Consider the following 22,847-nt stretch of genomic DNA (forward strand, 5'->3'; position numbering starts at 1 on the left):
TGCACGTGAAATCTTTGTCAAATCTTTTTTTGTACACGTTCATAAATAATACTACCCAGAGTATCACTAATATTCACAAAACGCAGTGGGTGAATTTCAAGGACTGAACTGCTGTGGAGAAAATGAATGGACTGTTAATAGGATCGCTCTCGAATAATAGCTAAATTATTAAACTGTAGTGTGGGGGTGTCGCTTCCTCAGTGCGGCAAATTAGATTTGGAGGTGCCAGGGCGGACGTCTCAGGAATATTACATTGCGTAGCTCTCTGGAGGGATTTTAAGCTTTTCTATAGCCTTCTCTTTTACCAGAGCTCATGTTGATTTCTATTTTTTGTTGGCTTTTATTAGTAGAGGGTGTAGCAGACAGTATTGGTTTTCTGCCACGTCCCCTGGTATCCACCTCTATGCTGAAGGCTCTTTACTGCAAACACCTGCAAAGCTCCACCAGCCCCAGCGGGAATTTTTCTAGCCTGAGGAGCATCTAGGCCCACCCTCAGGGCAAACCCAAAGTAGGGGAGGGCTAATCCCTTCACAGCTGTGTCCCCATCTAATGATGGGTGTGACTTGGTGGATAAATACCCAGCTGCTTCTCCTCTCCATTGGAGCGCCTCTGAGATGGGGTAACTTTGGGGTGTGTGGTAACACTGGGCTCTGGGCTCTGGGGGTTCCCCAGCACAACCGGGCTCCAGTGACCCCCCCAACCCCCCATGTTCAATAAGGTCCCCTTTATTGGCTGCCTTCCTTTCCGGTCTCACGTCCCCCACTGCTGTTTTCCCCAGTCGCCACCCAAAGAAATGACTGGTACTCAAAAATCCTTCTCTCGGGTTCTGCTTCTAGGGTAACTCACACCAAGACAGAAAGTGAACATAAAGCTTTTTTTCCTACCGATGATCATGAAGCGAAGGCAACACTTTGTTATTCATGTTCACAGAGCAACTTTGCCAAGTGCCTTGCTCTGACCAGATGACATCACGTTGCAGTGAGAAAGCCTTGAACTTCAGGGTTACGTTCAATCTTAAGTTCAGTCCCACCTTGGCCATTGACTGGCTGACTGACTTGTGGGACCTTGCTCATGTTTTTTTTGCCTCAGTGAACCTCAGTTTCCCCGCCTATAAAAGAGGGATAATAATTCACCCTCCAGAACTGTTAAGAAAATTAACTATGTCAACAGAACAGCACAGTGCCTGGCATATAGTAGCAGAACAATAAATGTCAGTTCTTTGACCTGCAGTCCGTTGTTCCACAGCCTCGACCAGTAGAATGGAATGTTCTTGTCCTGGTAGCTTTTGTCATGGGAGAATGAAACAGACAGACACCCAGAGCAAGAATGTATTAGGATTTGAGCTTCCTGTGATTGTGAAACAATGGTCAAGATAACTATGAGGAAAATCTTATCTGGCTAATTTTTTTCCCAGTCCACTTTTTAACTATTCTTTTTAAAATTCTGACATTCTAGATTAAACAGAATCGTATTAACATTCTACTCTTGTGCTCTACTATGGCAAACAAAAAAAATGTTCATGAGCAAAAAGCCCCAAATAAAACAAAACACAGAAAAGCTTATAAAACTAAATAGGGAACTAAGCTCTAACAGCTGAATGGAGAAAGGAATTAAAATAATTTAAAAATCACAAGTTTATGGTAAAGTGCAAAGAAACTGAAAATGTACAGACTGTTTAAAACCCGAAATTGCTGACTGTTTAGAAACTACCCAGATGGATCAAGAAGGGTGAACAGCCAAAAAAGATTATAGATGAATCTGCATTATTTTAGCTGCTTCCCATGTTACCCGTCTCTGAGGTGTGCCTGGCAGTTAGATACGGAAGCAGGCTACTGCTGGCAGCAGACTCTGTGGAGGTAGCCTGCCCCTTGTAGATCCTTTTACTGGGCTTGCAGTTTTGATTTATACCCCAGACATCTGGTGTACCTTATTGATTCTGGCGCCCTGACACCCCATTATGCAGCCAGTTAAAATTCCTGCAATGGGGAGTTCATGAGTAGTCTTAGTAGATGCCTCCAAACCTGCCCGATAGCCTTTCGCCTCTGGAGTGTGGATTCAATGTCACCGAATCCAGGGTTACCATGCATCATAGGAGAATGAGACTGTTGCACTGACAACAGAGACACCTCGGTCAATGTGGCTGTGGGATGGCATGCTATCCTTGAGTGGTATAGGCCTCTAGAGGGAGGCCCCCCAGGTCAGGGTTGAGGCACATGGATGGGCACAGGTGAGAAAAGCTCACACGATTGCTGCCTGTGTTTTGCCTTTCCTGACTACCTGCAAGGGTGAACAGAGACTTGGATGACCTTCAGGGTTGGGGTGACTCTATTGTGAGCAGACAGGTCTGTCTGACACACTCAGTGAAGATTGCCAAATGCCAGCAGCTGTAATGGCTGAGTTGGGAAGCCTTTCACCTGTCACCCAGACCTGAGCCCCTGCACTCCGTCGTTGTATTTCCTTGATCCTAAAACCACCTTCCCTGATGAGAGGGCCACACTGATAGCAGGGACCATCAGGCTCAGGGCGACCAGCATCTACTGTTGTGTGAGCAGCTGTGCTATTGTGCTGATGTCCTCTTCTCATTTGTCAGTCATCACAGATAAGGATTTAAAGGCGTTAGAGAGTCCAGCCAAAGTGGTAATTCTCAGCATGATTCTCTTCTGAGATGTTGATATATGCACCTCGCTCCCCACAAATCATGGCGGATTTGCCTTTCTTTCTGAAAATACTGCCAACTTCCTTTACATGCATGAGAAGCTGGATAGTGAATGTGACATTGAATCCACTTTCAGTCATAGCCCCTCACCACCTGCTGGGCCCCGGTCACCTTCCTGCCAATTCCTAGTGTTCCTCCCTGGCCTTCTGCCCTTCCTCTTCCCACTCACCCCCCTTTCTTCATTGGGCCTGCAGTTTTGGGCTTTCACCAGGGCCAATGACTAAAGAAAAGAATTCAAAGTCCAGGTCCCCAGAACTCTGCTGGACATGAAGACATGTATGATTAAAGGAGACACACCAAGCCCTAAGCATGAAAGGAAAACAAGTGATACATTTGATTACATTTGAATGAAGAAATTTTGTTCAACAAAAGACCCCATTACGAAAGAGAAAAAACAAACCATAGAGCAAGAGAAGATATTAGCAACTCATATATCCAACAAAGGACTTTTATCTAGAGTAAAGAACTCCTATAAATTAAGAAAGAAATAGAAACCCAGTAAAGGGCGCAAGACTTGAACACGAGCTGCACAAAGGAAGATATCCAAATGACCGATAAACATAATAAAATGTGCTCAAGCAATTTCTTGCATTGCAAGAAATGCAAATTAAAATCACCACGATACATCAGATAGATTGGCCAAAATGAAAACATCTGACATTAACAAGTATAATTTAGGATGTGGAGTGACTGGAACTCTCATGCACTGTTGGTAGGAGGAGTATCAATTGGTGCCCTTGATTTGGGAAAGAGGTCGACATTATCTGTTGAAGCTGAAGACACTTATACCCTATGTCCCGCCAATGCATACTGTATAATTATTCCATTTATGTAGCTTTTAAAAACATACTAAGCAAGTGTATAGTTTTTGGTATCCACACTTAGGTGGCAAAACAATAGAACACTGCAAGGAAGTCATTACCATAAAGTCAGGAGGAGAAAGTCATGGAAACAGAGAGAGGAATTTGTAATGGGCCAGGAATACACAGGGGTCTAGTGGCGAGGGTGGCAATATTCTATTTCTTGACCTGGGTGGTAGTTACAGGAATGTTTGATCTGCAATAATTTCTTATGCTACATGTTTGTGCTTCATGTACTTTTCCATGTGTTGTATTTCGTGTTAGGAAGGTTTAAGGAAAAAACTTTTCCCGAGTATGCTCTGAGAAACATTGGTTGATGATATGTTACTATGTTACTCACAAAAACATTCCATGGCTGATTACATTGCAGCACTGGGATAAATAAGGATGAACAGGTCTTTAACATGCCAAGATACATTGTGAAATTCCAAGAGGAATCAATGCAGTGATGTATGGGACCATGGAACCCTTTCCTTTTCTTTCTTTTTAAAATTATTTTAATGTTTTATTATTTTTGAGAGAGAGATAGAGACAGCATGAGCAGGGGAGGGTCAGAGAGAGAGAGAGAGAGACAGACATGGAATCCGAAGCAGTCTCCAGGCTCTGAGCTAGCTATCAGCACACAGCCAGACACGGGGCTTGAATCCCCGAACCGTGAGATCATGACCTGAGCCGAAGTCGGAAACTTACCCGACTGAGCCACCCAGGTGCCCCCGATCTCTTTTCTTAAGGGATACTTTACAGAGCATATACTTAGGAAAAGTAGATGGAGAACAACATAGCAAGTCTCAGTTTTATGCGCCTGTTGACTTGGTCCAACCAAGGACTTCAGGAGGTTTATGCAAAGCACAGAATGCAAAGTAGCGGGCAAGTGAAGTTTTAAGTTGTGCTGAACTGGAGGCGCTCACTTTCGTAAGATCTTTATAATTTCATGTGTTTACTCAATTGATCCCAAAGACTGACTAGTAGGGGGTCAGCTTTTATTCGTACCTGTACTTTCTGTCATGTTTCTTCCAGTTTTCTTAGTCATTACATTGATACTTGTCTGTGGGTAGATGGGACACCCGCATTTGCTTACGTCTTGTATATGTTTATGTCAATCAGCTGTTTATCAGCAAAATTATCCTCACGGGGCCCCACATCTGCTCTCACTGGGATAGTAGGTCTCTCAGCTTTCATTGTATAACTGTGCCCGATAGTGGCTTACATGTAACAACAACCATGATTCTGTGGTCTGGAAATTTGGGCTGGGCTCAGATGGAGGAGTCTTCTGCTGGTCGTACCTGGTGTCACCCGCGCCTGCGGGCCACTGCTGGATCAGCTGGGATATGAGCCGGTAGTTAACCGAGGCAGCCGTTTGAGTTCCAGCCATGGATTTCTCTCATCATCCATCAGGCAGCTTCTCTTCACGTGGCAGCTCTAATGAGAGTCCTAAGACGAGCAGGAGAGGGAAAGCCCCAATGTGCAAGTGCTTTTCAGATCTTTGCTTGTAGCACATTCGTGATTATCTTACTGGGCAAACAAACCACATGGCCAAATCTAGAGTCAGTGTAGAAGGAGACTGTATGAGGGTATGGATATAGGGAGATTGGACAAATCAGGAGCCCTTACCGCATCAATCTGCCAAAGGTCCTTCTGTCATTATAGCCATTCATTATCAAGACCATGTCTAAAACTGCGCTGACTTCTGGCACCTCTGATATCAGTGAAATTCGCTGCTGAGTTGTATTTTTAAAAACAAACCTGTTCATCAGTTTGGATCATTTTCAAGGAATGATCCAAATAGGAAAGGCGGATTAAAATAGAGATCCATTACATTTTCCGAGATATGACGAAATGCAAACAGTTTCCCCTAGGGAAAGTGTGCAAGATGATTATTCAAGGAGAAATTTAATTAGAACCTAAAAAAAACCCCCGCGATTCTAGCAGATATGGATTATCGTTAGATTGCATTTGTTACAGAAATACAAACACTGTGACCTTTCTTTTAATTCCATTTGTTTTTATTTAACAAAAGCTGTTCCCTGTGTTTTTTCGACATGACTCTGTCTTGCTTACCATTTAACTGTTGCAGACTTCGAATTATTATCTAAGACTGGATGTATTAACTGTCTGTTGGAAGAGCAAAAGCCTGTGATGTTTGTGATGTTGGGTAATAATGGCTGTGGGAGGCAGGAATGAAAAGGCAGAACAGTCCCAGGCCTGCTTTCTGTTGTTTTTAGGCACTGACAGTCTATGGCTGTGGGCATGTTGAGGTGCAAAGGGACTTACATATCCAAGTCCTTACAGTATTTGGAGGCAGTTTCTCTCAACAAATGGCAAGGATCCTCAGGTGACCCCAGACGGGAATACCGATCCTGATTCTGTTTGACCACTTAAGGCCACCATCTTCTGCTGATTTAATACCATCAACACCATAAGAAAGGATTGTCACTAAGAACTTGAGGCTCTCAGTTTTGTCATCCATGGTTAAGAGGTCCTACTTTTTGTTTTGGATAACATTGAAGTCTACAGATAGTTTGGAATTTGATCAAGTCATAGTTTTTTTCCTAAGCTTTTTATTTATAAGTTGAGATGATGATGATGATGATACAGAGTAGCGGATCTTGCCAATTTGTTGACAAGAATCATATCATTTGATCTTTACAGCCACCCTTCTATCTGTTTGACACAGGAAAACCCAGAGGCACCAAGAAATTAGCTAACTTGCCAAAGGACCAATGACTTGTAAATGATGCCATCAGGATTTGAACCCAGGTCTGACCTAACATTCTGCTCTTAAATACTTAGCCACATCCCCACCCCCACCCCCATTGAGAACTTGCTGGGTATGTCTGAGCATCATCTTCGTCATCATCATCATCATCATCATCTACGCTTTTGTTGAGCACTCACTGTTTGTAGCGTGTGCAGAACTGTGCAGGAAGCGTGGCATAAAAATGCCTCTTGCACAGTGGAACGTGGGATAGACAACCTTATAAATAGCTCTCTCTACTTGGTGGCCTCAGTGGAGAGGGAAAGCATAAATTATAAATAAGAACTTTGTCAACTGACGAACCTGCCTGTGGTTGGAAGTTTAACACCCTCCACCTCCCTCAACACATCTCCGTAAGGGAGCTGATAACAAGCAGCAAAATGGAACAATAGGAGTCCTAGCACATCTTCTCTACCATGTCCACCCCGAAGTTTTATTGTTGGATGCAGTCGTATGAAGTTACGGAACCCAAGAGAGACCAGGGAACATCCTGGATATCTCACAGCTATAATCGTCAGATGCCAAATCCTTGAGAAATGACCTTTTACGTTTACATATAGTTTTATCTCTGTCTTAGGCCAATTAAAGGCACAGACTCAGGAAACAGACCGCTTGGAATCAACTCCAGAGCTGCCATTTTACTAGCTGTGTGACCCTGGGCAAGGTATTAAACCTTTCTCAGCCTTGATTTCCTCAACTGGAAAAAGGAAATTATGATAGTATTCTTTGCAAGTGGATTATTGTGTGCTAAACAGCTTAAATCCTGTAGAGGGTTTCAGGCTTTTTTAAACATTTTTTTAAAGTAAAAAACAATTTTTCCTGATTTTAAAAGTAATGCACATTCTTTGTAAAAGTTTAGAAAATGAAGAGTTATACAAAATTGCTTTTAAACTTTGAAGTATCCACTTTCTACTGTCCTGAGAAAATATATCAAACAATCCAGAACTTAGTGGCTAGAAGCAGTAATCATTACTTTATAATGCTGGGGTTGGCAGGTTGGGTTCAGTGGATCCGCAGTCTTCTGGAGGCTTGGCAGATGTTGACCAGGACACCTCAGTTTTCCTCCACATGAACTTCCCAGCAGGCTGTTCACTTGCTAGAGAACAGGTTATTTACCTGTTCACGTGATCTCAGGGAGCCAAGTGCGGCAGCGAGAGACAGAGCACCGAAGCCCGAGCAGTTTTCATGCTGCTGCAGGCCACCTCTGCCAGTGCCTCACTGGCCAAGCCAGTTACATGGCTAAGCACAGACGTAAAGGGGTCAAGAGACCAATTTCACCGTTTGATCGGAGGAGAGCCAACGTCACAGTACAAAGCCACAAGCATACGGAGATAGAAATGATTTGTGCTGATTTTTTGGTAATTTGCCACAAATAAATACTGTTAAAAATTACACATACATAAAATATGTGTGTGTGCATGTGTACATATACGTATATTCTTTTTACATGAAAAAATACACACTCAAAGAAAAGTGATCATATTTTTTAATGACTTCTATATATTTTTTTAAAGTGATGATATTAAACATGGTGTTTTGTGCCTTGTGTTTTTTTCTATTAATTACATTCTGGGGCATTTTATTGTATTTTAAAGTTTTATTTATTTATTTTGAGAGAGAGCATGAGCAGGGGAGGGGCAGAGAGAGAGAGAGGGAGAGAGAGAATCCCAAGCAGGCCCCATGCTGTCAGTGCAGAGCCAGATGCGGGGCTCAATCCCACAAACAGTGAGGTCATGACCTGAGCTGAAATCAAGAGTGGGATGCTTAACCGACTGAGCCACCCAGGCACCCCTATACTGGGGCATTTTAATGTCCTCATTTAAAGATGTGCATAATATTGCATTGTATGGACTTACCATGACAAATTTAAACAAAGTATCTTGTAGGACTTTCAGGATGTTTACAATTTTCTGAATACGTAGAGTTTTATACATTTTTCTAATTAGTTCCTTGGTGTACACATTTCAACCTTTGACATATTGCAAGAATACCGTACAGAAAGAGTCTATCTGGAGATGATATTCAAAATACTGAGCAATAGAATAGGCTCAGTCAGTTAAGCGTCCTGGGTGGTTCAGTCAGTTAAGGTTTCAGTTCAGGTCATGCATGATCTCACAGTTTTTAAGTTTAAGCCCCACATCGGACCCCGTGCTGACAGCTTAGAGTCTGCTTGGGATCCCTTCTCTCTCTGTCCCTCCCATGCATGTGGGCTCTCTCTCCCTCTCTCAAAACTAAATAAATAAACTTAGAAAAAAATTTTTAGGGGTGCCTGGGTGGCTCAGTCAGTTAAGCGTCCGACTTCAGCCTAGGTCATGATCTCGCCATTCCTGAGTTTGAGCCCCGCATCAGACTCTGTGCTGATAGCTCAGAGCCTGGAGCCTGTTTCAGATTCTGTGTCTCCCTCTCTCTCCCTCTCTCTCTCTCTCTCTGCCCCTTTCCCGCTCACACTCTATCTGTATCTCTCAAAAATAAACATTAAAAATTTTTTTAAAAAAGGGTTTTTTAAAAAAAGAATGGATACTGACCTCAGTATAGAGTGGAGTCCACAAGGTAGCCCTTTAATTGGTGTATCAAGAGGTCCAGGTTACAGGACAGAAGGCCAAGCAGCTGGGGGAGTGAGTTACTCGAAGGTGGTGGTGGGTGTCTTATCTATCAGTACAAGCATACTAAATATCCGCCATGGAGAAATGTGTGGAATCTGTTTTTCATCACCCTCTCCAACCGGAGGTGTTGTCTTTCATTTTAATCTTTGCTAATCTGATCCATGATAGCAACAAAAATAATACCATCTTGTACTTTGTGTTTCATTAAGCATAAGTGAGGGCACTGTTTTATGTTCCAACACCACTTCTATTGGGTTGTTATTGTTGATGTTACTGAATTGCCTGTTTATGTCCTCTGCCCATTTTGGTGGGCGGGTATTATACTTCTTATTAGAAAACTAATATTTGGGACACCTGGGTGGCTCAGTTGGTTAAGCATCTGACTCTTGATCTCAGGTCAGATAATGATCTCGAGGTCATGGGATCAAGCCCCTATTGGGCCACTTGGGATTCTCTCTCTCTCTCTCTCTCTCTCTTGCTCCTCCTCCCTTGCTTGTGCTCTGTCTTCTCTCTCAAAATAAATAAAAGAAGGCTAATATTTACGGATGCCTTACAGTGTGTCACTTTTCTAATCCTTCAATAGGCATTACCTATTTCAATATCCACCATGGCCATATAAACGTATCATTCTACCTATTTTAGAAACATTAAAATGGAGGCGAAGATTCAGTAATGTGCCCATCAGGATTTTGGTTGTAAGTGCTGGGGCCAAGAATCAAATGCAGACAGCTAGGTCCTGTGACTTAGCTTCTTAATCATTCTGACCTATTCTCTTGCACTGCAGTACTTATAAGAGCTTTATACATATGGATATTAACTGGGTTTTTGTTTGTTTATTTATTTATTTTGAAAGATAGCATGTGAGCAGGGGAGGGCCAGAGAGAGAGGGAGACAGAGAATCCCAAGCAGGCTCCTCGCTGTCAGCACGGAGCCTGACCTGGGGCTTGAACCCATGAACCATGAGATCATGACCTGAGACAAAGTCATGAGTCGGATGCTTAACTGACTGAGCCACCCAGGCATCCCTGGATATTAATTATTTTCATACATGTTGTACATTTTTCTTTGTCCTTCTACTTTTAACTTTCCTTAGGGCATTGCTTGCTGTACAGGTGTTTAAAAATCTCCAGATGCACTTTTCTGTATGAATTTCTCTCAGTCTGACTGAGGTTGACCTAGCAAATAAAATTGTCGTATATTTAAGAGTACACCATGATGATTTGATACACATGTACATTGTGAAAGGATTCACTCAGTTGAATAAATTAACACATTCATCACCCCACATACTTTTTTTTTTTTTTTTGGTGGGAACACTTAAGCTCTACTCTCAGCCAATTTTAATTATATAATGCAGTATTATCAACCATAGTCATGATGTTATACATTAGGCCTTAGAACTTATCCATTTTATAACTGATAATTTTATACAGTTTAAAAATATTTGATATGGTCAAATATCTCAAGCACTTTTCTTAATGGGTTTTGTCTCTAAAAGCATTCTCAGATGTTCCCTATCTAAAGGATATAAAAATATTCATCTTTATTTTCTTCTATATAGAACTTCAGAGTTGCCTGTATTAGCAAAATATACGTGCTTAGCCCCCAACTCAGACCTGCTGAATCAAAATTTCTACTGTGAGAGCTAGATGTTGGTGCTTTCAAAGTGATACACAAACTTACAGTCCAGGAGGGCCCATAAGTACACACATTTATCTCTTCTTCTCAAAGCACACATGAAGTTAACTGAAGAAATAATAAATTAAGAATATATCTACAAAATCAATTCCAGATGGGTTAGAAAAGTTAGCTGTGAAATCTCAACTTTTAGAAGACATGTAGTAAAATATCTGATATCTGTATTAGAGTTCTCTAAAGAAACAGAACCGATAATTCCATATTTATATGTGTGTATATATACACACACGGGAAGGGAGGGAGGGAGAGAGAGAGAGAGAGAGAGATTGATTTTAAGGAGTTTCCTCATCTGACTGCAGGGGCTACAAAGTCCTCAATCTGGAGGGCAGGCTGACAGGCTGGAAATTCTAGCAAGAAGTTGATATCTTGAGTCCAAAGGCAGTCTGGTAGCCAAATTCCTTCCTCTTCTGGGGACCTCAGTCTTTTCTCTTAAGGCCTCCAACTAATTGGACGAGGCCCACATACACTGTGGCTGGTAATCTGCTTTAGCAAAGTCTACTGATGTAACTGCTAATCACACCTATAAAAAACCTTCACAGCAACATCTAGACTGGTGTTTGGTCAAACAACTGAGCACAATAGCCTAGCTGAGTTGACAAAGAAAATTAACCACCATAGTAGGTTTATGACCCTGTGGTAGGAAAGGATTTTTAAGCCACACACACACACACACACACACACACACACACACACACACGGGATGTGGGGAGAGAGAGAGACAGAGAGAGAGAACTGGGGGGAAATGTTTTCATACCCTGTGAAGTTCTTCCTCCTCATTTGAGATGCCCCCCAGATAGACCAGAATCTGTACTAGATACTATACTTTGTGGGATCATTGCAACTTGCTTCCTTGCCAGAGAGCTATTTTCTTTTTTACACTTCTGTGATTCCTGATAAACACCAAGAAACAAGGTATAAGAACATAAAAGAGACTAGTGTGTTTTAAAAAAATTTTTTTACATTTATTTATTTTTGAGAGAGAGAGTGAGACAGAGTGTGAGCAGGGAGGGGCAGAGAGAGAAGGAGACACAGAATCTGAAGCAGGCTCCAGGCTCTGAACAGGCGTCCAGCACAGAGCCTGACACGGAGCCCGAACCCACGAACCATGAGATCATGACCTGAGCCAAAGTCGGACACTTAACCGACTGAGCCACCCAGGCGCCCCAAGTGTGTTTTAATTTAGGCTCCACAAACCTAGATATTAGCCATGGTACCACAATATCCCAAGCCAAAATACCAAACAATGATGGATTTATTGTTTCCCTAATTTAAAACAAGCCTGACTTATTTTTAAAAGTGCAACCTCAAAACACAACTCACCAGACGTGATATGGAATGTATTATATGCCTAACCGAAAAACAAAACACTACTCGGTACAGTGGATTTGAAAATTATCTTGCTATTAATAGAACTCTCGGATGGCTGTGATCTGTTGGATTTGATACATCCAGGGTTTGGTAGCTGCTGGGGACTGAAAACAAGACGTTCCATACGTTAGTACTTAATAAAGAAACTAGGTCATAAAATAGCCCTTTGGTGTATTTTTTAGAAAAGATTTTGAAAAGCCCAATTTCATCTTTAATAAGTCTGTATTGTGGAGGATGTTTGGCAAAGCAGCACTGTGATCAACAGACCCCTTCTCTGGAACTGTGTAAAATTGGGAGCAACTTGGGGTACCCTGTTTCTCTCATCTGTCTGCATCATACACCCGTAACAAGTATGTGTTGAATTCAACTAAAAGCGTTCTTCTCTTTCCTTTTCTATTTTGAGTTCCTGACACTGAGCTACTGATTGAAATGTTTGGACTGAAAACCTTTACAAACATATCTGTTGGACAGATTACATTTTCTCGAGTTTAAGGTAACTCTGATCTCTTCTGCTTATTTCAAAAAATTTTTTTTAATGTTTGATTGGGAAACATTTCTACCTACTGGCTCCACTAGAAACAAGCTTTTTAAAAAGTTTTTATCTCAATTCCAGGTAGTTAATATACAGTGTGATATTAGTTTCAGGTGTACAATTTAGTGATTCGACACTTCCATACAACACCTGGCGCTCATCACAACAGGTGCCCTCCCTAATTCCCATCACCTATTTAACCCATCCCCCAAGCTTTTTTTTAAAAAATAAGATTACAAAAAAAAAAAAAGAGCTTTTAGTGAATTTTAGGGTTTGGTTTTCTTATTTTAAGAAGTGCTTGTTTTAGGGTAGATTCCTGGTAGTAGACTTTGAGATGAGGGTTCATAAAAACCAATAAGGAAATGCAGTTGGAGAGGGAATAAGCAAGGAGGATGATGCATCAAGCCAAGTCCCCACAAGGATGGCTTAGGCTCAGTCCTGCTCTGGGGATAGTGGAGGTCCTCATCAGGGGACAAGGGAGCTGGAGTATTTATAGACGCACCCCCCCCCCCCATGATAACCAGTGGATCAAGGCTCACTGCAGCATCGATTTCTAGGCACTTCTGGATCTCCTTGCATGGACTAAGTGGGTTCTAGCAGCCTGTGGATTGTCCTCCAACTAAGAAATACAGGTGGCATCTGGGTGTGGCCCGGGCAGTAACAGGTGCGTGTGATGGTGGTGAAGGGCTCTAAGGGGATATGTACAGACATCGGACAGCTCCGTGTCACTGTTCCACAAGGCGCAATTTGTAAGGGTCTCTCCACAAACTCAGAGCAAGCCTAGATATGAAGGGAAGGAAGTACTGGGGCACCAGGGTGGCTCAGTCAGTTAAGCGTCTGACTCTTGATTTCAGCTCGGGTCATGATCTCACAGTTCGTGAGTTTGAGACCTTTGTTGGGCTCTGTGCTGGCAGCATGAAGCCTGCTTAGGACTCTCTCTCTCCCCATCTCTCAAAAGAAATAAATAAACATTTTTTTAAATGAAGGGAAGGAGGTACTATGTTGGCGACATAAGGTTTGAGGCAAGTCACCATATTTTCCTTGGTGTCCCTTCCTGCCAGGTTGAGTAGTAGAGAGAGGTTAAAGAGGAGTTTACATGGAGGTGGACAACTCTGTTATACTTTCCTCAGGAGGGCAACCCTCCCCCCCTCGCCAGCAGTTCCAAAAGTCCGGGAGGTGGTGGACAATGAGCAGGTCTGGAGAGCAAGAAAAGAAAAATCAATCCTGAAGGAGGTACTTGAGTCAAAGACAGAAAAATGAGCTCAAGCCAAAGCTTCACTGAGGAAAGGAAAGAGAAGGGGATCGTGGGTAACAGTTGGAACTGGAATAGCCATTATTATAATTATAATACAAGTTATAACTATATTGTACAATATATAGTAATGCAATAAGTGAATTCTTAAATTCTTTGAAAAAATGTCAATGCCCATTTATTTTTGAGAGAGAGAGAGAGAGAGAGAGAGAGAGCAAGAGAGCGAGCACGAGCAGGGGAGGGGCAGAGAGAGAGGGAAACACAGAATCCGAAGTAGGCTCCAGGCTCTGAGCTGTCAGCACAGAGCCCAACATGGGGCTTGAACCCACGAACTGTGAGATCATGACCTGAGCCAGATGCTTAACCGACTGAACCATCCAGGTGCCCCAATAAATGAATTCTTTAAATAACCATAATACAAATGGAATGCAATACCCACATTCTAAGTACTCAATAGCTACATGTGGCTAATGGCTACTGAATTGGACAGCATAGCTCTAGAACATTCCATCATCACAGAGATTTCTGTTGGACAGCACTGGCCTGGGGCTTACTGAATGGATCAAGGGTTGAGATGTAATGGGCCTCACTCTCATTTCAAATTCTTGTTTTCTTCCTCTCCATATTCCGCTTATATTTTACCACTGGGATTTCCCTGAAAAAGTTGCAGTAGCTTGTTAAAGGGCAATAGTATTGCAATATTTTGAAACTTCTGTCTGGAGTTACCTTTGTTAAATGACTTTTGACTCCTGGGTTTTTAGCAGTTAAATGTTAACTCAGATTTCATACACACTGAGCATTCAATGAGTATTAGAATGGACGACTCCATTAGAATGGAGTATTAGAATGCTCAATTTTTTCTTCAATTACTGTTTTCCTTTACCTTATTGTTCGTGTACATTTTAATCTTTACAAGGAAAAGGAACAAAATATGATCTTAAGGGGGAGGAGGCAAGAAGCTACACAAGATCCCAAAAAGTGGCAGAATGGAACTTTCTCACTTTCTCTTCCACCCTCGTTTTCACACAGCCAGGGCAGGACAATTCCACTTGCTGCTGGGACAAATTCTGACCAGATCAAGTGACCAGCTAGAACTTGGGCATTGTATTTCCAAAAGCTTGGCATCTGCTTCTGCTGGCATTGGCATTCACGAGCATTTTTAAGCTGCGGATTGCCTTGGGGGCCCCAGTCAAAAGTCAAGGTTGAGGAGATCCTGTGTTGATGTTGATCACCTTTTTTTTTTTTTTCCAAACATGAACTACGGATCGGCTTAATTTGGGTACCCTCAGAAGAAGGCTCTGACACAAAGATTCAAATGCAAGCACTTTGATTATGTAGTAATTGCAGGAAACCCTGGTGGGGGTGGGGGAGGGAGAGCAAAAGCAGGGAAGCTAAGGAGGATACACTCTCAAGCCAGTTTCTCAGAGGCAACTCTGGATCTGCTGCTCCAGGAGGATTCCACTGGAGGGTAAGAGGGTTTATCTGTCATTTCTTATCGGTCATCAGTTGAGGGATATCGGGGGAGAGGAAGTGCACCTTGGGCTTACCGTGTACGTGAGCAGAGAAAGACGTCAGACAGAGAAGTGCGCATTCAGCCTGGCATGCGAGGCCAAGTGGTTGAGTGGTGAAGGGCGGGGGTGGGGGCATTTACAGAGTCAGCTACACAAACTTATTTTTGTTTTTTAGTGGACAAAACAGAGGAAAGAGTCTTAGAGTACCGCCCATCCATGCCCTCGTAGGGCTCATCCACTGGTGCAGAGAGATCATGAATCACTGCCCAGTGGAAAAACAAAAGAATCTTTAATGGCAGTTTGACCTCTGGTGAGAACATTCTCAGATAGTTTAGAAAGAGGACACAGCCTTGGTATTAAATGCCTCTGAACTGAAAGGGTGGGGAGACAGAGTTCTGGCTTTCACACCAAAGAAGACATGGAACAACATATTTTAACCACTTGTCAGAGGATCCACGGACGGCTCGGCATTCTGGAATTCTTGAGAGAGACTTACCAAATGCTTTCTGCTGAGGCTGACGGAGCCAAGCTGGGGCATTCGCATGCCAGGAATATATGGTTGCATATGTGCCTCTGTTTATCTGTTTGCAAAATATGTCATATGTTGACAGGCTGACATATGTTGAGCTATATGGAAAATCAGTCAGAGAGAAAGAAGAGCCAGAAGTTAAGAAAGAGAGGAGGCAGTCAAATCGGAAAGTGAAAACAAACCCTTGTGAGTTTGGCTAGCTGGTGAGTTCCTTGATCATCAGCGGTGTATCTTACAGCGATTCCTATGGAAAGGATCTTGGCGATTATGTGGTCTGGGGTCCCCCACGTGGAAATGAGCAAATTGAATCTAGAGTTCTCACGGCCCAATGAATAGAAGGTCAGGAGTAGGACACCCAGAGTTCTCCTTCCGTTCTGGGCTTTAGTTTCCTACATGCTCACATGCTCACCCGCCTGCCTCCTGTCTTCCTCTGTCTCCTCCTATCCATCCAATCTCTGTCCACTGTTCCAATGCCTTGGGCTCCCCCCATCCCGAAAGCATATGATACTGTGGTTGAGCTCCAGCATTCAGTGTCCCCTGAGCATGACCTTGATCCCCTCTCCCGTGGGCCTTTGTCCCCATTTTTCCCTCTGCCTAGAATTCCCTTCCCTTTAATCTAAGGATCACCATCCCAGCCATCTTCAGGGTCAGTGCAACGGGCACTTGGTCGTGCATCCGTCCCTTGAATGCAAAGCTGGAAATATTTTCTCCCCCCTCTGTACCGCCGTCACACTCCGTGTTTCTATTAGACCATCCATTAGTTCTGCCTTGCAGTATAGTTGCTGATGCTCATTGTTCTCTGTGAAATTATAATCCACTCACATGCAGAGATTCTTTCCTCTTTGACCCTCCTCAGTGCCTATCACAGAGGCTTCAACGTAGTGCTAATAGTATTTGGCAATTATTGAGTGTTTACTATGTGTTAAGCACCGTGTTTAAAATTTTACATGAATTGGCTTATTTACTTCTCTCAGTAACCCTATGCAGTAAATACTCACCATGAGTCTCATTTTATACTTGAGGAACCTGAGACACAGAGAGGTAAAGAAACTTGCCTAAGGTAACACAGCTAGGAAGTCCCTATTAGGGAGCCCAAGTTCAAGCTCTCACCCAGAAGGCTACACTTCCTTCCAAGGACCTTTGAGGATTTGAAGTTATTTCACTGTATTAAATACTGAAAAGATAATTTTATTTAAAAAACAATTAAATTTTGGAATCTATAAAAAAATGTTGTCCTCTCACAAAGAAAGCAAAAAAAGGAGACACTAAATAAAAGGCTAAGACCGCTCAGATTTTCCTCAGGAAAAAGTTACACGAGCTGCATCAAATTAGTTAAATTTTTAAATGTTTATTTATTTTTGAGAGAGACAAAGCATAAACGGGGAGGGGCAGAGAGAGAGAGAGGGAGACACAGAATCCAAAGCAGGCTCCGGGCTCTGAACTGTCAGCACAGAGCCCAATGCGGGGCTTGAACTCAACAAACTGCGAGATCATAACCTGAGCCGAAGTCGGGCGCTTAACCCACTTAACCACCCAGGCGCCCCAGTTTTTTATCTCTTCCATCTGTATGGAATGGGCTAATTATGCTTTATGCTTTATTTTTGTCACCTCAACGGGGACACAGCCCGCTATGGCAGTGTCCGTTCTGAGGCAGCCTACAGATGGACAGAGGGCTCCTTTGCCGAGTCCCCAGGCGCTAGCTGCTTGAAGAGCTTCCAAATGCAAGGCTGCATCGCCAACCCGTCCTGAGAAATGGGCCTCCTGGGGCCGGGGGCCTGACGCAAAGAACCCCGGCGGTCAGAGCACTGCGGTCCGGAGTCACTATTGTATTGCACTTGAGGAAGCCGCACGGAGGTGACGGGCCGGCAAGGTGGGACACGGCTTCAGGTTTGCCGCACAGGCTGCGAGGCGAATGTTCCTGTGATGGCCGCCCGGTGGCCCGGCCGCACTCTTAGTGGGTGATGCAGGCTGAGCTGCCCAGAGCCCCCCTCGGCGCGCTTTCCTCCTGTGTCACACGGGGCTGAAGATACTCCTCTGAAAAGGTGGTTGTGATGCCTTGGTAGCACAGGGGGGCTTCCCAGGCTTGAGTCATCCACATGTCACCGTATGGGTCAGGGTCATTTTGAGGAAAGTTTAGTAAAGGGATCTGCCACAAAAGTGTGGGCAAAGTTCAAGGAAAGCAGCTGGGGAGGGGTGCAGGCCCCAAGGTCAACAATTGTGGGGAGCTGTTAGCCCGCCAGGCCTGAAAGGGGGCCAGGGAAGAGAGCGTGGGCAGAACCGGGGAGCTGTTGAGAGGAGGCTGCGAGACCCCGGCCCTCTCCCCGGTGCAGGAGAGGCAGCAGGAGACCCCAGCCTCACTCTCCCCCCACCCCCAACTCCTGCTGGGGCTCTTCATTGGCTGCACCCAGCCACACGCAAGCCCTGCCCCAGGTGAGCCAGGAAGACCAACCTGGCCGGGGGGGAGGGGGACAGAGAGAGTGGCTGGGGGGGGAGAGGGTCAGGCAAATGCAACCAATCCAGCGCTCAGCCTGTTAGTGATTGCCCATTTCCCCCCTTTAAGTACCCCGCCCCCGCGTCATTAGCTGAAATACATTTACTTTAAGAAGGAGACTTCTGAAGTCTCATCCTGAGCAGTGAGATACATGAAATCATGAGCTGGAAGGGCTAGTATTTTCTCTAGAATACACACTTGGGGAAGCTCGCTCTCAGTCTAGCACTTGGAACATAGTACATCATCAGTAAAGTGATCATCTCTGTTGCTGGGAGTCACAGGTGAACACACAGTGGAACGCCTCCGTCCCTATGGAACCTAACTTAAAAACACGTCACTATTAAAAATGCCATCTTTCCCCACTATATTTTCTAACCAGATTGCTAACTTCTAGAAAAGATGATATAAATGAATTTTGTGTGTGTGTTGTCTGACTGGCCCACCTTAATGAATTTGATTATTTGGCCCATTGGTTTTTCATTAGATTCTTTTGGTTTCTCCAGGCAAACAAGTAAATCATCCCGGAGTGTTGATAAGTGTTTCCACTTACTGCTATTTAACATCTTATCACAGTGACTGGAGCCTACAGGGCAGTGTTCAACACGAATGGAACACGGGTGGTGAGATCAGGAACTCTTTGTTTCTTCTTTACTTTAATGGAAATGCTGCAAGCCCTATTGTTGTTTGTTTGGTGGCATTAAACATGATGTTCACTGTTGGCTAATGAGTTAAGGAAATGTCCTTATATTCTTTGTAACTAAGAATTCTTATCAGGAGTGGGCATGATGTGTTATCAGATGCCTCTTAGACATCTATGGAGACCTTAGAATCCTGCTGGATTACGATGTAGAATTCTTTAAGTATATTGCTTTGTTTTTTTTCCCAGAAGAGTTGCATCTTGGTTGGACAAAAAGTGAGTGTGTGCCTATAAAATGAGTAAATAAAGTGACACTGCGAATTAGTTATTCTGATAAAGAATGAATACGTAAGGACGAACGTGTATGTTGTGCACACAATGATGTTTAAAACAACGTTGTAGGAATGGTAACTGTAGTCGCAGGCTCTCAGCAAAATGGGAACATTCCTCAACGGTCCGCAGGCCACTGAGTTTCTCTTTTACCTCCAGCTGCTTTGGTAGTTTCTAGAAGAACATGGAGACTGAAAGTGGGAAGATTCTGTATATTCAAAGTTTCGTGTTCAGGATAGAATTCCAAGCTGAGATAAATTTGGGTCTCGCAGATCTGCCTGCTTTGCTGAACTAGATCTAGCATCAGATGTTTCCCTTTTGTCTCTACTTAGGGGAAGGTCAACTGATCCCGGTGTGAGCAAGGACAACTAACGAAGCAAGTGACAAGGCAAAATACAATGTGAGAACGTTGTGTACAGTGTGGAAGTTGTGCGTGGGGTGGGCGGTGGGATGTACTCTGAGCTCAGAGCCTGCATAAGGCCAGGCCACCCTGTGGTCCGTCTCGGGTCAGTGCTACGTTCAAAAGAAACACCGCTCCAACAACCCAACCCAGCTATTCAGATTTTTCCTGTAGAATCAACAAAATGTAAAGAAGCAAAGCCATTCACAACACACAACCGAGTTGCTCTTGGTGTGTCCTTTCCCACAAACGCTGTTTCACCACAGGGTTGCCCTTCTTTTTCCCACTGGCTCTCAGAAAGTCCCTGGGCTTTCTCTCCAATGCAGCCTGACCTGGCCGTTGCCATCCTTTACCTTCTAGATATATTTTTTGTCTCTGCCCTTCTCGCTTTAAAGCAGTCAAGCTCTTTTTGGCCCAGCGCCTTACCCGTGGCCCAGTTCTGCATGTCAAGGCCCAAGAACTATGAGGCAAAGGCAAAGCCCTTAGCAGGCAGCGTTTTTATTTTGTTTTGTTTTGTTTTCCTATAACACATGCAGAAAGAAAATTCCCAGGTCATCTCCGACCCTCTGCTTACCCAAGACTTTAATTTCCCTCCTCCAGCAAACATTTTACCATATTCTAATTTGACAGATTCGAATACCCCCACTCACAGCAACTAAAAGGTAGAACAACTAATAAACAACGAAGAGGTCAAAGGCAGGGAGACCGAGAGAGAGCTGGGTCATCCTGGGCCTGGAAAAGGAGCTCTGCGGGTGACAGAGTGTTGGCAAAATTATGGTCACAAAAAGTGCTGTCTCTTCTACTTGGCCTGGTTCCCCTGAAGCTGAAGTTTCCCCCAAAGTATTATTAAGGCCTCAGGAAAGAGGCACAGGAGGAACACGGAGGTGTGACCATGTCTTTCTGCGTCTTGAAGCCGGAGGCTTTGCAAGGGCTGAGGCACACCTGGCGAAGCAGGGCCCTGCCTGCCTTGGCCAGTTTCTGTCCCAGCCTGGCCCTTGCCCTCGGCCACCATCTCTGTCTCTGAAGCCCAGACGCCCCCTCCAGCAGAGTAAGGAGCCTATTTTTAAAGACCAGACACACTCTGAATGTATAATGACTTCTCCTTTTCTCCACCCGGTGCCAATCAGTGACTCATCAACCATTTTCTAAATGACTATGTTTTCATTCCCCAGTTTCCTTCCCACTGAGATATTAGAGAAGATTAAATGCAGCCCCTAGCCGCCTCCCTCTGCTTTTCTGCGTCTTGTTTTAGAGATGGTAATGCCCCCGAAATAGAAGCGTTTCATTGAATGCTGATCATTTAGTGACAAATGAAAACACACACATGCACACACGCACTCACACGTGCGTGGTGTTAGGGAAAGATCTGTAGGACTTCCAGGAGGACGAAAGAGAGAAGGAAATAGAATCTCGGACTATGAGACATGTGCTATCTCAACTGGACACCATTCCCCACACCCAACCTCGCCCCAGCTTTCCGGGCCAAAGCTTTTTGTTAAGGACCCTCAACTACACTTCGTATAGTCACTTGCTACTTTCTATTCTCTGTGTGCTATTCTCTGCCAAGTGTTTGGTTTCCTTGATGAGCCCCTCTGCTCTCCCCAGACACCGCTACCCCTGGCACCTGTCCCTGTCCACTCATGATGCCTTTTCTAGTGTCCCGTGGTCCCATTAGCAGCCACAGGGAAAGCGATCTCTTTGCTGAGATTTTCTCTCCCTACTCCTACTCCTGGACGTGACCGTTTCCAAACGGAGCCTTGTCTTTGGCTCCCAGAGCAGAGAAAGTTAGGTTGGTGAATATAAGCCCGTCATCATTTCTGGGATAATGATACTCAGCCTATCCTGCTGCCGATGGGCCTATGCTCTGACGTTCTGGAAAACAAACAAAAAACAAAAACACCAGTTCCGATCCTGAGATGTCTCTCCTCTACTGTGCTTGGTATTTTCTATTTGCCCTTCTCCACAGTTCTCCAGCCTGCTCTGTGGCCTGGGTGCTTGATCTCTGTGGATTATGTCAACAGGGTTCCCTTATCTACAGGCTTCCTGTTGGGACTAAAGTGTGCAGAGTTCTAGATCTAGATCTAGATCTAGATCGAGTTCTAGAACTAGATCAGAGGATTGGAGGACAGTGAGTTCCAGGTATTTATTCTGCTCAGTTCCCTCTTTGGGATGACTCCGTCCCATGGCTTCTTTCAAGGAAGCCTACATGACTGTCTTTTCCTGATAACCTCTCTCTGCTCTATTCCCCATGGGCAGACCTAGGGGCAGCTGCCCCGAGCCCCTGCATTTTCCCATGCTGCCACATTACATACAATGTATGTAACCATACATTGTGAAATCATCCTCATTTGAATGTGCCATCGGTTTCCTGTTGGTACCCTGACTGGCCCTTTCTGTCTTCTCCACTCCCACCCCACCCCCTAAGCCTACTTTGCTCTGATTTTTGTCTCGCCTCCTGCATCGTCTTTTGGCCTCCTCATCGTGGGCCTTTCAAAATAATTGGTGACCCTTTGGGAAACAGCACAAAAGGGACTCTGGTGAGAGGGATGAACTTTTTTGAAGCAAGAAGCACAGCCCCCTTGAAATTCTCAGACTTCTGTATACTGCATATACTTCCATACTGCATATCAGCTGGCCAACGTATACTTGCTGGGAAGGAAGGCTAAGGGTTGACCTGGAGCTGGACTACTGACTACACCCTCCAACCCCTGCCGCTTTACAATCTACCTGTTGGGAGCCTACGGGGCTTCTTACTGCGTGAGCCATTCTCAGATCGTTTAAGGCCACGCGATATCCATAGCAACTGAATCTCAATAATCATAATCATCATAATCATGGTAATGGCTGCCAATTACTGAGTGCCAACTCTGAACCAGGCACTGCGCCTGGTGTTTTGCCTCTGTGAATCAAATGGAAGTTTCCATCTTGCTCTTAAGGGTTGCTTCCCCATGGTATTTGGGTATTGAACCCCAGTCCATTCTCAACTTGTCTACCTGCACCACTCTGCTTCTCTGAGGCGTGTGTTACTCCCGACTCTGCCAGGGAGCGTTACAAAATTCATCGTGGGTGGAGGCGGGGAACTTGAGAGGGGACCTTCTCCTCTGTAGGTTCCTGTTCCCTCTGGAAAGATCTCAGGGAGCTTTCGAGGGTAACTGGGAGTCCCTG

The 22,847-nt window shown here is 44.2% G+C and overlaps 1 pseudogene; it reads right to left on the reverse strand.

Moving 5' to 3' along the window:
* Positions 1 to 1,768: 1,768 nt before the first annotated feature.
* On the reverse strand, positions 1,769 to 2,796 carry LOC120232925 (annotated as a pseudogene).
* Between the last annotated feature and the right edge of the window lie 20,051 nt (positions 2,797 to 22,847).

This window comes from Hyaena hyaena, unplaced genomic scaffold, assembly GCF_003009895.1.
Source record: "Hyaena hyaena isolate Hyena2069 unplaced genomic scaffold, ASM300989v1 scaffold_80, whole genome shotgun sequence".
Taxonomy (NCBI): Eukaryota; Metazoa; Chordata; class Mammalia; order Carnivora; family Hyaenidae; genus Hyaena; species Hyaena hyaena.